Source organism: Tiliqua scincoides, chromosome 11, assembly GCF_035046505.1.
Source record: "Tiliqua scincoides isolate rTilSci1 chromosome 11, rTilSci1.hap2, whole genome shotgun sequence".
Lineage (NCBI taxonomy): Eukaryota > Metazoa > Chordata > Lepidosauria > Squamata > Scincidae > Tiliqua > Tiliqua scincoides.
Window position 1 is genome coordinate 217,961 of NC_089831.1, and position 13,409 is coordinate 231,369.

The window sequence follows — 13,409 nt, forward strand, 5'->3', positions numbered from 1 at the left end:
ACTTTGGTCACTAGTAGTGTCACACACACCCCCGGGTGTCAACTTACTAACTCCCTGCAGCAGTTCTCAAACTTTTAGCATTGGGACCCACTTTTTAGAATGACAATCTGTCCAAGACCCACCAGAAGTGATGTCATGGTGGAAGTGACCTCATCAGGCAAATTAAAATAAATAAGTATAACTAATTAAAGTAAAGCAAATAATTAAATAAGCAGAAGCCAGCCCTGGTCCACCAAGTGCATTTCCTCTGTCGCCCGCCTGCAATAACACCCCCCTCCAAAACCAGTAAGGTTTTCAGCCCTACCCAGTGCCCAGTTCAATTGAAGAACTTCTGTTTCAACCAGATCACTGCCAGGATCCACCTGGCTTTGCAAGTCTCAAAAAGGTTCACCTTATCAGCTGAAGCCTCTGTTTTGATCCTTTTAGGGGGGGGGAGGCTGCCTTCTGGAGCACTGGTATAGCTCAGGACCATTCTGGTAGCCTTGCACTCTCCTTCACCTGATCTTCCACATCAGCTAAGGTACGTTTGCTTACTCGCGAGTAAACACGACCATGAGGCTTAGTTTCGCTTTCCATAGGTCTCAATACTTTCGTCTGCTTGGAGGGAGGGACTTCCTTCTCAGGTGTTTTTGGGGGCTGCATTCATTGGATCAGGACCATTCTGGTGTCATTGGATTCCTCTCAGCCTGCCCTTTCTGATGGACTAAGGCAAGTTTGCTTACTAGCAAGTAAACACGCAATATGGCTCAGTTTCACTTTCCATAGGGATCCATGCATTTTTTGTTCTCCTGTTTTTTGGCCATAACTTTTGATAGAAAGGAGATATTTCACTCTGGTTTTTTGCATTGCATTCAGCTCAGAAGTCTGCATCCAACAGTACATAATATGATGGGGTACTCCTAACCACCACGATTTTAGCATGTCACCCCCTCCAGTGCGCATCACAGGCTACGACCCGCACCCCCCTAGCGATGCCACTGCTCTGCCCACAGGCTGCCAGGGCTGGACCAGCAATGGGGCTCTGATGCCCTTGTCAGAGGGCGTGTTGATTGCCCTTGCCTACAGACAGCCTCCCCATCCTAAACAGCAATACAGACCAGATCCTCCAGCAAACACAGGCACCCACTCCGGCCCCACAACTGCAAGACCCAGCAGTGCACACATGGGTAGCAGCTATGTGTGATTCTGGCAGTGAGACCCACAGAGGCTCCTGTAGTACCCACAGCAGAAGCACGTGTCCCAAGCAAAGCACCAGGAGGGAATCTCCTTCTCCAACAGGACGTGCGCTGTCATCTGCCAGCAACACTCACCTGCTGCCTGCAGGGGACAAACAGGCCAGTCAAACATGGGCACAAATCTGACCTCAGGAGTGGAGGCACCCAAGGGAGAGCATCTGAACTACAGGCAGAGCCAAGTCGCTTCTCTGGGGAGGGTGTTCCACACAGAGATGCCCACCTCCTCCCCAGTCCCACCCACCTCACCTTGGGTGGCAAAGAGTTGGGGAAAGGGACGCCCCTGATGGAGGTTTCTCTGCGTGTGGGCAGGCTTCTGCCTCCAAGCTGCATCTTGGCCAAGAGGCCTTATCAACAAAGGAGTGGATTCACAGTGAAGGATTCTCCCTGGATGGACACCTTCTGGAGATGCTCTAGGGAGGGTTTCCCTGCTTCCAGCAGGGGGTTGCACTGGATGATGCTATGACGTGATGATGTTCCCTGGCATGAAACATTTGGTAGTTACAAAATCATCATCCTAAAAAGTTTCAGAAGTTTCTCTGAAGTGAATGACTCCAGAGCCAAAGTTTCAGGCCTCTGAGTGTCCATTGCCCCTCTGTTGGCAGAACCTTCTCCTGTCCCCTCCCCCTGGATTGTGCTGCCACGAGCTCTCCCTTCTTGCTGACCAAGGGCAGCAGACCCAGTGAGCAGCAAAGCCCCCAATGTGCCTCAGGGTTTCGGTGGGGGCCTCACATTTGTTTCCTGACTGGGCTGTTCTTGACAGACAGCTCTTGCACTGGAGCTGTGGCTGAATTCCTGTTTTGGTTTGGCAGGCACTTAAATGAATTACAGAATCAGGGCAACACAATCTGGGTGGCAACTCCCTAATCAGGTTACCAACGCCTCCTCCCACTGATGGCGGGGGGGGGGGGTGTGTGAGCTCTGCTGGCGCATTTCATTTGCAAGCTCAGGTTTGCTCCCTGTGGCCGGCCGGCCTGCCAGCTCACTTCCCAGCAGGCTCCAAAGATTGTCTCAGCACCATTCACAGCAGGGCTGGGCTGCATCTGAAGGGCACTTGACCTTCCCACGCTAGCCCAGCCCGGCATTCACTGGCGTCTGAGGGTCCTCCAGGGCTGACTCCACTTTGGCCCACTGCATGCGTCGTTGAGCAAAGTGGGGCTGGGCCAGACTGCAGCAAGGCAGGCACCGCAGGCAAAGAGCAAGTCCAAAGCCTGCCATGTTCACCCAAGCCCATTCTAGGGACCAGCGAGGATCCATCCTGCATCACCACAGCCCTTGCTGGATCAGGCCCAAGGGCACCCATCTAGCCCAGCCTCCCATTTCCCACAGTGGCCCACCAGCTGCCTCTGGGAAGATCACCAGCAGGAGAGAAAAGCCACCCACTTCTGTTTAAAAAAGGCTTCTGAGTTTTTGGCCTTTTTAACATCTTTTAATATTTTTTACAGGCCTGATTCTTTTATGATTTGCTGCTGCTCTATGCTCTTTTTACCTGACTATTTTTTATCTGACTGCTGTTTTTATGATATGTGTTAATATGTTTTTAAACCTGTTGTAAGCCGCCTTGAGTCCCTTCGGGGAGAAAGGAGGGGTAAAAATAAAGTTTATTATTATTATTATTACCTCTCCCACCACTGCTCCTCTGTGGGTGGCAGTCACAGGTGGACCTGCTGCTGAACCTGGAGATAACTCATGGCCATCATAACTAATAGCCCCTGACAGACCTCTGGGCCTCCGGGAAGTTGTCCAGTCCCCTTTTACAGCCGCCCAAGCCCAGGCTCATAGGCATCTTCACCACATGGGTCAGTCCTGAATCCCATACTGAGTGTGTGCCATGTGTAGGAGGACCTCCACGCCATGCATCATTTTATGAGTAGTGTGTCCCTGGCATCACCATTTTCCCAGCTACAAAGCCCTCAGCACTGCTTGTGAGGAGGGGTCCCAGCCCTCTGGTCCTTCTGCCTGCCCTTGTGGCCATTGATTCCCCTCGGCCCTCTTGAGTAGTCCTACTCCCTGCTTGGCCAGCAGACATCTGTTGCAGCCCTCTTTTTCTGGCTCTCAGAGTCTCTCGACTCATTCCTCAGGAAGTGCCCCCAAACTCCCAGCAGAGCCGCTCCTGTGCTTGCCCCTGATGGATTCCGTCACTCCCTGCAGCTCCACCACTAGTGTGGCCGGCTTTGTACAGATCCTGCCTGCCGGTGGAACTCTTCAGTTTGGAAAGGAAAAGCAGCCTCATGTTTTTTCATGCAGGCAAATATTGACACGGTCCTTGGCGGGAGGACGTGGGGCTTCCTTCCTGCACTCACTTCACAGGACACTCCCCAAAGGCCGGGCTGGGGCTGGAGAATGCGGTCGTGAGGAGCAAGAGCCATGAATAATGAATGGGGCCGCCTGTCGCTGATCATCATTATTAATAACGACACCGCAGGCGGCCTTGATTAATAATTGAGCACTGATGAATTGTTAACAATACACACGCGCTCTCGTCCCTGTCGACCAGACGCTCAGTCCAGGGCCGCACAGGGCAAGGCGGAAAGGGCTGGCCTTTCTCCGACTATCTCTCAAGCAGCCCTGCACAACTCGCAACCCCCATGTCAAGCACAGCACAGCGGCCGTCCACTGATGCTTGGCAGGTGGCACAACCAGGGCTGGGGGCAGGGCTCAGAGAGGCAGAAGGGTGGTTCTCCAGAGACCCTGGCGGGCTGCTGCCAGTCCCAGTAGATGGACCAGGGCTCTGAGTCAGCAGCTCCCTGTGTGCAGCAGGAGGTTGCATGAACCCCACTGGTGGGCTGCCATTCCCAAGGCAGCTGCATACAGCTTGATGGGTCACCAGCTGCGCAGGACCAAATGAGGGAGAGGCCCATCCCTGTGTCTGCGGTGCCTGTGGATGAGGAGCAAGACCCAGGGGCCTGTCTCCTGCACTCCTGCCATCTCTGGCCTCAGCACTCCCACCTGGCCTCCTGCATGCCTCGGTTTCCCTAAACACTGCTCTCATTTGTGGCATCTTCCTTTTCTGCTGTAAAAGCCTGTCAAGGCTGCACACAGATGAAAGCTGGCCAGTGACTCACGCAGAAGCTTCTATGGGCTCTCTCTTCCCTTTGGAGCCATTCCGGGCGTTCACCTCTGTTTTGCTCCTAGCGCCCGGAATGGCTCTGAAGGGGAGGGGCCCCTTGCAAGCTGCGGTGAGGTTCCCTTAGTGCTTTGCACCCCCTCTAGCTACGCCACTGCGTTCATATTTTTAAGCCTGACAGAGAACCATTGCCCAAAAGGCATTTTGGAGAGGGGGCTATTTGGCTGGGGATTCAAGGGACTTCAGCACCCCACCCCACCCACCCGTCCAGCCACACATCTCTTACCTTAAATCTGGGGATAATGGACTTCATTGACATATTTTAAAACCTCTCTGGGGTTGGGGGGGGGGGGAAATGGTGCCCACTGACAGCTGTGACCAAAACCTGGATTTCCTCATTGCTATCTACAGGCAGCTCTAAAAAGATACTTTAAAATGGCATTTCCAAGTTACCTACAGAGGATGAGATGAATCCCTGTTGCTGTCGTTTTCTTACCTCTGCGTAAAACCCGCATGGGATAAACCAGCCTCTCTGAGCAATTGAAGAAAGGAGGAAAGCTTAAGATCCCCTTCCGACCCTTCTCCCATCAGCCTTCCATTTCAAATCACTGCCTCCGGTTACAATCCTACACACACTTTTCTGGGAGTAAGCCCCATTGAACACAAAGGGGACTTCCTTTTGAGTAGACATACTTAGGGTTGTGCTGTCACTGTCTTCAGTATATAAAAAGGGGGTGGGGGACTAAAACAGAGTCATTGACCAAATCAATCACTGAACAGTACAGTGTATGGGGTTTCTACTCTCGCTATGCATCCTCTGAAAGAAAGTGCCAAAGAGCTCTGCAGAGATGGCCCTACAGTCACTCAAAGAGCATCAGTTCTGACGTGGTGCCCCAAAGCAGATCACATCTCCATCCAGCATGTCTTCAAGTATAACCGTATCAATTTTGCAATCAAAAGAGAAAAAAGACTGAGGAGAAAAAAAGACAAACTCTTGCACTAACAATGGAATTTTGCTGAAGACAATTTGGGATAAAAGGGTGTTAATTCTGAATGACAATTAGATTACTGCTTTTCACTCAGAAATTGCAAGTTTACGTACAGCATCATCTTGGGACAATTGTGAGGCGCTGATTGATGCACTATTACAAAAAGACGTGTTGTAAGATGGAAGGGGGGTGGGAATGACAAGAACATCCATAGCGACCGAGTGGAAACGAAAGCCCAAATTCAGAATGTGCCCTCTTTGCCTTCCCAGCTTTACCAATTCTGCATCCCCTGACAGGATTAATCCAGGGAGATACTTTGCCTTGAGCCAGCGAACACACTCACACCCAAACAGAGAATGAACTTTTCCCTTGTGATGAATTATCGCTCAGGTCATAGGGTCCAGGGAGCGTCTGTCAAGGCCCTCTGCAACCAGTTTGATCCTATTTAAGCAATACTACAAATACTGCAGAAATTAGGAAGATTATTCTGGGAAAATGCTGCGTTCTGCTAAAATGAAGCAATACAAGCACAATCACAGTCAGGGAATAAGAGGGCAGATCCTCTTATGGATTCAGAATTGGTTGAGGACCAGGAACATAAGAACAGCACCGCTGGAGCAAAGGCCCATCTAGTTCAGCTTCCTGTTTCTCACAGTGGCCCACCAAATGCCCCAGGGAGCACACCTGATAACAACAGACCTGTATCCTGGTGCCCTCCCTTGCATCTGACATAGCCCATTTCTAAAAGCAGGAGGTTGCACATACACATCATGGCTTGTAACCCACAATGGATTTTTCCTCCAGAAATTTGTTCAATCCCCTTTTAAAGGCATCCAGGCCAGATGCCGTCACCACATCCTGTGGCAAAGAGTTTCACAGATTAACTACATGCTGAGTAAAGAAACATTTTCTTTTGTCTGTCCTAACTCTCCCAACAATTTTAGTTGATGTCCCCTGCTTTTGGTGTTCTGGGAGAGGAAAAAGAGCATTTCTCTATCCACTCTATTTTGTATGTCTCAATCATGTCCCCCCTCAGGCGCCTATTTTCTAGGCTGAAGAGGCCCGAACACTGTAGCCTTTCCTCATAGGGAAGGTTCCCCAAGCCCAGCAATCATCTTAGTCACTCTCTTTTGCACCTTTTCTATTTCCACTATGTACTTTTTGAGATGCGGCAACCAGAACTGGACGCAATACTCCAGGTGTGGCCTCACCATCGATTTGTACAGCGGCATTATAATATTAGCCGTTTTGTTCTCAATGCCTTTTCTAATGATCCCAAGCATGGAATTAGACCTCTTCACTGCCACCGCACATGGGGTCGACACTTTCATCAAGTTGTCCACCACCACCCCAATATTTCTCTCCTGATCTGTCACAGACAGCTCAGAACTTATTAGCCTATATGTGAAGTTTTGATTTTTTTGCCCCAATGTGCATGACTTTACACTTACTGACATTGAAGCATATCTGCCATTTTGCTGCCCATTCTGCCAGTTTGGAGAGATCCTTCTGGAGTTCCTCACAATCACTTCTGGTCTTCACCACTCAGAAAAGTTTGGTGTCAACTGCAAACATATCCACCTCACTGCTCAACCCTGACTCCAGGTCATTTATGAAGAGGTTAAAAAGGTCTGGAGACAGCGGTATCTGACCGAGGTCTTCTGCCGTGAAGACAGATGCAAAGAACTCATTTAATTTCTCTGCCATTTCTGAGTCTCCTTTTATCTCCCCTTTCCCTCCCTCACCATCCAGAGGGCCAACTGCTTCCCTGGCGGGTTTCCTGCTTCTAACATATTTGAAGAAGCTTTTATTATTCCCCTGAATGTTGCTGGCCATGTGTTCCTCATAGTCTCTCTTGGCCTCCCGTATCACCTTCTTACATTTCTTTTGCCACTGTTTATGTTCCTTTTATTCTCCACATTAGGGCAAGACTTCCATTTACAAAAGGAAGCTTCCTTGCCCTTTATGGCCTCTCTAACTTGGCTGGTTAGCCATGCGGGCACCCTCCTGGACCCCTTCTTCCTTTGCAGTACACACTTCTGCTGGGCCTCTATTACTGTTGATTTGAGCAACCTCCATGCTCTGTAGAGACTGGACTCTTCTTACCTTCCCTTTCAACCTCCTTCTAACCAGCCTCCTCATTTGAGGGAATTCCGCTCGTTGGAAGACGAGGGTTTTTGTGTCAGATTTGCCTGGTACTCTTCCCCCGACATGCATGTCAAAACAGATGGCAGCATGATCACTGTTCCCCAATGGCTCAGTAACACTGACATCTCTAACCAGGTCCTGCGTACCGCACAATATTAAATCCAGAGTCACCTGTTCTCTGGTGGGCTCCATGTCTAGCTGCTCTAAGGCACAGTCATTTAGCATGTCCAGCACCAGAACACGAATTGACCCAGTCTATATGAGGATAATTGAAGTCCCCCATGTTTACAACCCTGTCCCTCCTTAACACCTCTGATCTGTTTCCTTATTTCAAGGTCTCCTTCCGGTTTCTGGTCTGGAGGACGATAGTACACCCTCAGTATTACATCGCTCCTCAGGCCTGGTAATTTAACCCACAGAGATTCTATGGTGGAGTTGGACCCGCCTTCAATCTCTACTTTGCTGGATTCTATCCCTACCTTATTGTAAATGGCCACCTCACCTCCAACATGCCCCTCCCTGTCCCTCCTGTAGAGTTTATAACCTGGGATTGCGATATCCCACTGATTCTCCGCATTCAACCAGGTTTCCGTTATGCCCACTATGTCAATATTTTCCCTTGTCACCAAACATTCTAGTTCTCCCATCTTCACCCAGAGACTTCAGGCATTTGCAGAAAAGCATTTGTACACGGAATGCACCAGGACGGGCTGCTTATTCGCTCCTTTATCCCTGCAACCTCTCATTGTGACAAACCATCTATCACATCCCATCATGCTCCCATTCCCAATTTCTTCTCCTATTCTGTCTTTACCTCGTTGTTCTCTAACCTCCCCGTCCTCATCCCATAGGGATGAGGAGTCCCGAACTGGATGCCCCTCGGCTCCTGTCTGTTTCCCCCCAGGGGTCAGTTTAAAAGCCACTCTGCCACCTATGTGCCTGCAGTCTGGTTCCATTCTGGTTCAAGTGAAACCCATCTCTCTTGTACAGGCCCCGCTTGTCCCAAAACGTTCCCCAGTGCCTAACGAATCTAAACCCCTCCTCCCTACACCACCGTCTCATCCATGCATTGAGACCCCTGATCTCCGCCTGCCTAGCTGGCCCTGCGCGTGGAACAGGTAGCACTTCCGAGAACGCTACCCTTGACCCACCTCCCTCCAAGAAGTATCCTTTGTGCAATTGGATACGGGCCCATCCCCTGAAGAAGGGGTTGCCCCTAGCCTAGGGGATTGTTTCCCTCCTCTCCAGGATGATGTCCTCCAGCTCCAAGACCTCCTACCCGGGCAGCTGAGGAGAAGCATGCCTGAGAGTGGGGTGGAGCCTGCTCGTCCCCAGAAGTCTCCCTGTGGGCCTTCTCTGCTTCTCCAGGTTTGTTCCCTGGGTCCCTGGAGCTCCTTGCACCCAGGACACACCCATGACTAATGCCCCAGAGGCATATAATCATGCATGTGACACTTGATGCAAAACACTGGATAGCCCCCACCCTGGAAAGAGAGAGTAGGTGTCAATGGGCTGTTTTCACAATGGAGAGAGGTGAAAAGTGGAGTGCCCCAAGGATCTGTCCTGGGACCGGTGCTTTTCAACCTCTTTATAAATGAACACAAAACTTTTCTAGGTGTAAAGACCAGAAAGGATTGTGAAGAGCAGAACCTCTGATAGAAATTTTGAGAGGGGGTACAAAGTTTCTTTTGGGCCCCTTCACAAAGGGGAAGGGGTGAAACAGAGTGAGGGAATGTGGTGATGGGAGGGCAGAATGGGGGCAGGGAGAGGAAAACAGGGTAGGAGGAGAATGGAGACAGATGGAATAGTCTTTGGAGCCCAAGTCTACCCACCCATATGGCATCAGCAGCTACATAAAGTAATACAAAACCCAAACACACTCCTAAGTCTCTCTAGAACCTTGAAATATAGAAAATCATGCAGAAAATGAGCATCATCGTATTTAGGCTCACACTAGAATGAAGAGCATCCTGTGAGTACCAAAACTTACTGCTGCAGCAGTTCCAGTCCCACAGCTCTGAGCTCCTCCATCATAAGTAGATCCACAAGCCAAAAAGCGACTGCAGCAGGCCAGTTTCCTCCCAGATTTGACACTGTGTTGAGGAGTGTCGTGTCTGCATTCGTTGGCCCAGTAAGTATGGCTTGCGGCAGGAGCTGCAACAGCACACTCGTGGTAGCATTCTCAGCATCCCATGAGGGCAACAAGTCTGAGTGAGATAGGAAACTATAAGATCCCAGGAAATTTTTGGTCCCCTTCTTTGGCTTCTGGGCCCTCTTTTTGACCCCCAGTAGGGCGTTCCATAATTGTGGTGCAACTACTGAGAAGGCTTGCCCCCGTAACGCCATCCCCCTAACTTGGGAGAAAGGTGGCACTTGCAGGAAAGCCCCCTCAGATGACCTCAGAGGGTGGGACAGCACATAGGGGAGAAGACAGTCCACCAAGTAGCCTGGCCCCAAACGTGAAGGGCCTTGTGTTTCCCTCTGCTTGCCCTTCAAAGTGGGGTGAGGCACGTTCTCCTGCTCACAGATAAACATGCATTTCTGCTCTGTTTCCATAGGACTCGATACATTTTTCTTGTCAGCTATCAGCTTGTCAGTTTTGTAACCCACCAAAAGTTGGATTGTGACTCATAGGTGGGTCCCAACCCACAGTTTGAGGACCACTGGGCTAATGGGTTCCGAGCTGTCTCTGACAGATCCGGACAGAGATCTTGGGGTACAGGTGGACAGCTCGATGAAAGTGTCGACCCCATGTGCGGCAATGGTGAAGAAGGTTAATTCTATGCTTGGGATCATTAGAATAGTTTTGAGAATAAGACGGCTAATATTATAATGCCGTTGTACAAATCAATGGTAAGGCCACACCTGGAGTTTGAAATCCTGCATAACTGATTGGCCCAGACTTCTGGCTGGCCAATCGGGTGAGGGATCAAAATCTTACTGTTCAATTGGCCCCCTGGTTAATGTTTCAACTGCACCCATCATAGGGAGTCTGGGCAGAGCTAAAGGGTATAAAAGCCAGGGGTGTTTGCCTTGTGTCAGATTCATTGCCAGGTTCTGTTCTGGAATAAATGTATTGAGCTGTTATCTCTATGCCTTCCTTGATTCTCGTGGACCCACTATATAACAGTGTGCCTTGACCATTTTAGCACTTTGTCAGTGTGCCATGAGATGGAAAAGATTGAAAATCACTGGGATAGAGAGAGACGCTCTTTTCCCTCTCCCAGAAGTAGCATTGCTGAAAGGGCAGCCAACATGATAACTGGGCACTTCCATATCTAGAAAATACGATCAAGATTTGCACTTTTTCTCTTCTGTCATTTGTACCCAATGAGTTTCTATGTAAGAAAAAAGTGCTTCCTCCTGGCCTTCATCTGCTTAAATGACATCACTTCCACCCCCCAGCAGGCTCCATGAAATTTATTCGGCCCACTATATGAAATGTGTTTGATACCCCTGCCATATCCTGTTGGGAAAATGGTGTCCAGAAATAAAATGGAGTTGTCAGGTCTACTCAGCCCCGCACACCCAAAGCCTCTAGCTATTATCTGAATGGGGCCAAGACCCACCTCAGCGAGACAGGTTCTGATTCTGTCCCAGGAATGCTTCTACCAAAGCTGCACCTGCAAGTCTGGCCTGGGCCTTCACTGGAGGTGGAACTTAGTAACATCACATGCAGCGATTCTCAGCTTATTTCCTCTCAAAGCAAACTGACAAGGCACTAAAATTGTGGAGGCACGCCATTGGTTTTTTGACAATTGGCATGGCACACTGCACTGCCAAGCAGAAGTTCACACCCAATGGCCCTACTAATAGATAATTTCCACACCAAACCATTTGCAGCACGCCAGTGTGCTTCAGCGCAGTGGTTGAAAATCACTGCACTAATGGGTTCATTCTCTGGCAAGCACCTCTGCTGACCACCACCGCAAACACACTTATTGTTTGTGTGACAGCAATACAGAGCCTCAGGGAACTTCCAGGAGATCATTTCCAAGTGCACAACTGAAACGACAATTGTTCCAGTTTGTTGATCCAATCAAGGGACTGAGCATCGTCACTGCATCCCTCTCTCTCTCTCTCTCTCTCTGTCTTAACAGTCCAGGCTGATTATTCCATGCCATTTTCCACTCTCCCTGAACCAATTTCTCCATCCAGACATACCTTTATTGAAAGGGATACAATTTCACTTTGTAAGTCTTGTGTGATGGCTGCTCTGGTGCATTAAGGATGCATCAACATCCCAAGAGGTTGCTGAGTTGGCATTATGGTGCAAAGGCACCAAAGCAGCAACAACAATAACAAAGGCAAAAAGGCAGCACTGAGCCCCTGCAACTTCCAAGGAGGCAGCCGCATCAACATCTCAGCAGCCTGATGAATCAGAGCGGAGGAAGACAAGGAGGAAGCCAAGAATCGAGCCACACCTGACTCCAGTCCCCAAAACCCAGCCTGAGAGTTTTCCTTCAGGGAACCAGAGTGGAATGCGAGTCCAACATAGAGCCCTGAGTGCCTTGAACCGGACCCCAAACAGAGCCCCAAATCACCAAAAGGGGATGGGAAGCGGCTCAAAAGAATGTGCTCAGTCATCAGAAACTCAAAAAACTGGGACTGAGCTCAGTCTCTTCTCCCACCCTACAGAAGGTGGCAAGCGCAGCAATATATGCTCAGAAAACCACTGGAGTCGTGGGGGAAGGAGCAGGGCAGCCGGTTCTGGAATGGCGTGGTGGGCTGGCGGAGACCAATTCAGACGGTGTCCTCCACTATGGCTGCTTGCGGGGAGGGCACAACACTGTCAGCAAATAGCCAGGTGTGTTTCAAATAACAGTAGGGATTCTATTAAACGTCCATCAATGCAAAGGCAAGTCTCCGGCCATCACTCGCCCTCACTGTCTGGCACACTGAAAGGCACAGACTGGCCTTTGTCTTGGGAGTGAGTGACTGACATGCCTGTCCTTTGGCCAGCATGTTCCGCGTGTGCTGCTTTCTTCCCTTGAACAAACACAGATGCACAGTCCTGAGAAAGAAGAAAGTTCTCCTGTGAAGCACTGAGTCACTGATTTTTCTGGAGGAAAAATCTATTACGGGTTACAAGCCATGATGTGTATGTGCAACCTCCTGATTTTAGAAATGGGTTAAGTCAGAATGCCAGATGCAGGGGAGGGCACCAGGATGCAGGTCTCTTGTTATCTGGGGTGCTCCCTGGGGCATTTGGTGGGCCACTGTGAGATACAGGAAGCTGGACTAGATGGGCCTTTGGCCTGATCCAGTGGGGCTGTTCTTATGTTCTTAACTACAATTCCCAGGAAGCCTTGCAGGTCTCTTGTTATCTGGGGTGCTCCCTGGGGCAATTGGTGGGCCGCTGTGAGATACAGGAAGCTGGACTAGATGGGCCTTTGGCCTGATCCAGTGGGGCTGTTCTTATGTTCTTAACTACAATTCCCAGGAAGCCTTGCAGGTCTCTTGTTATCTGGTGTGCTCCCTGGGGCATTTGGTGGGCCACTGTGAGATACAGGAAGCTGGACTAGATGGGCCTTTGGCCTGATCCAGTGGGGCTGTTCTTATGTTCTTAACTACAATTCCCAGGAAGCCTTGCAGGTCTCTTGTTATCTGGGGTGCTCCCTGGGGCAATTGGTGGGCCGCTGTGAGATACAGGAAGCTGGACTAGATGGGCCTTTGGCCTGATCCAGTGGGGCTGTTCTTATGTTCTTAACTACAATTCCCAGGAAGCCTTGCAGGTCTCTTGTTATCTGGTGTGCTCCCTGGGGCATTTGGTGGGCCGCTGTGAGATACAGGAAGCTGGACTAGATGGCCTGATCCAGTGGGGCTGTTCTTATGTTCTTATGTCATTACTGACCCTTGCGGTGTGCCGCTTCCACCACACTTGCATGGCAGACTATAAGTGGGGTGGTTTGCCAATGCCTTCCCCAGTCTTGTTACATTTCCCCCAACAAGTTGGGTAGTCATTTTACTGCC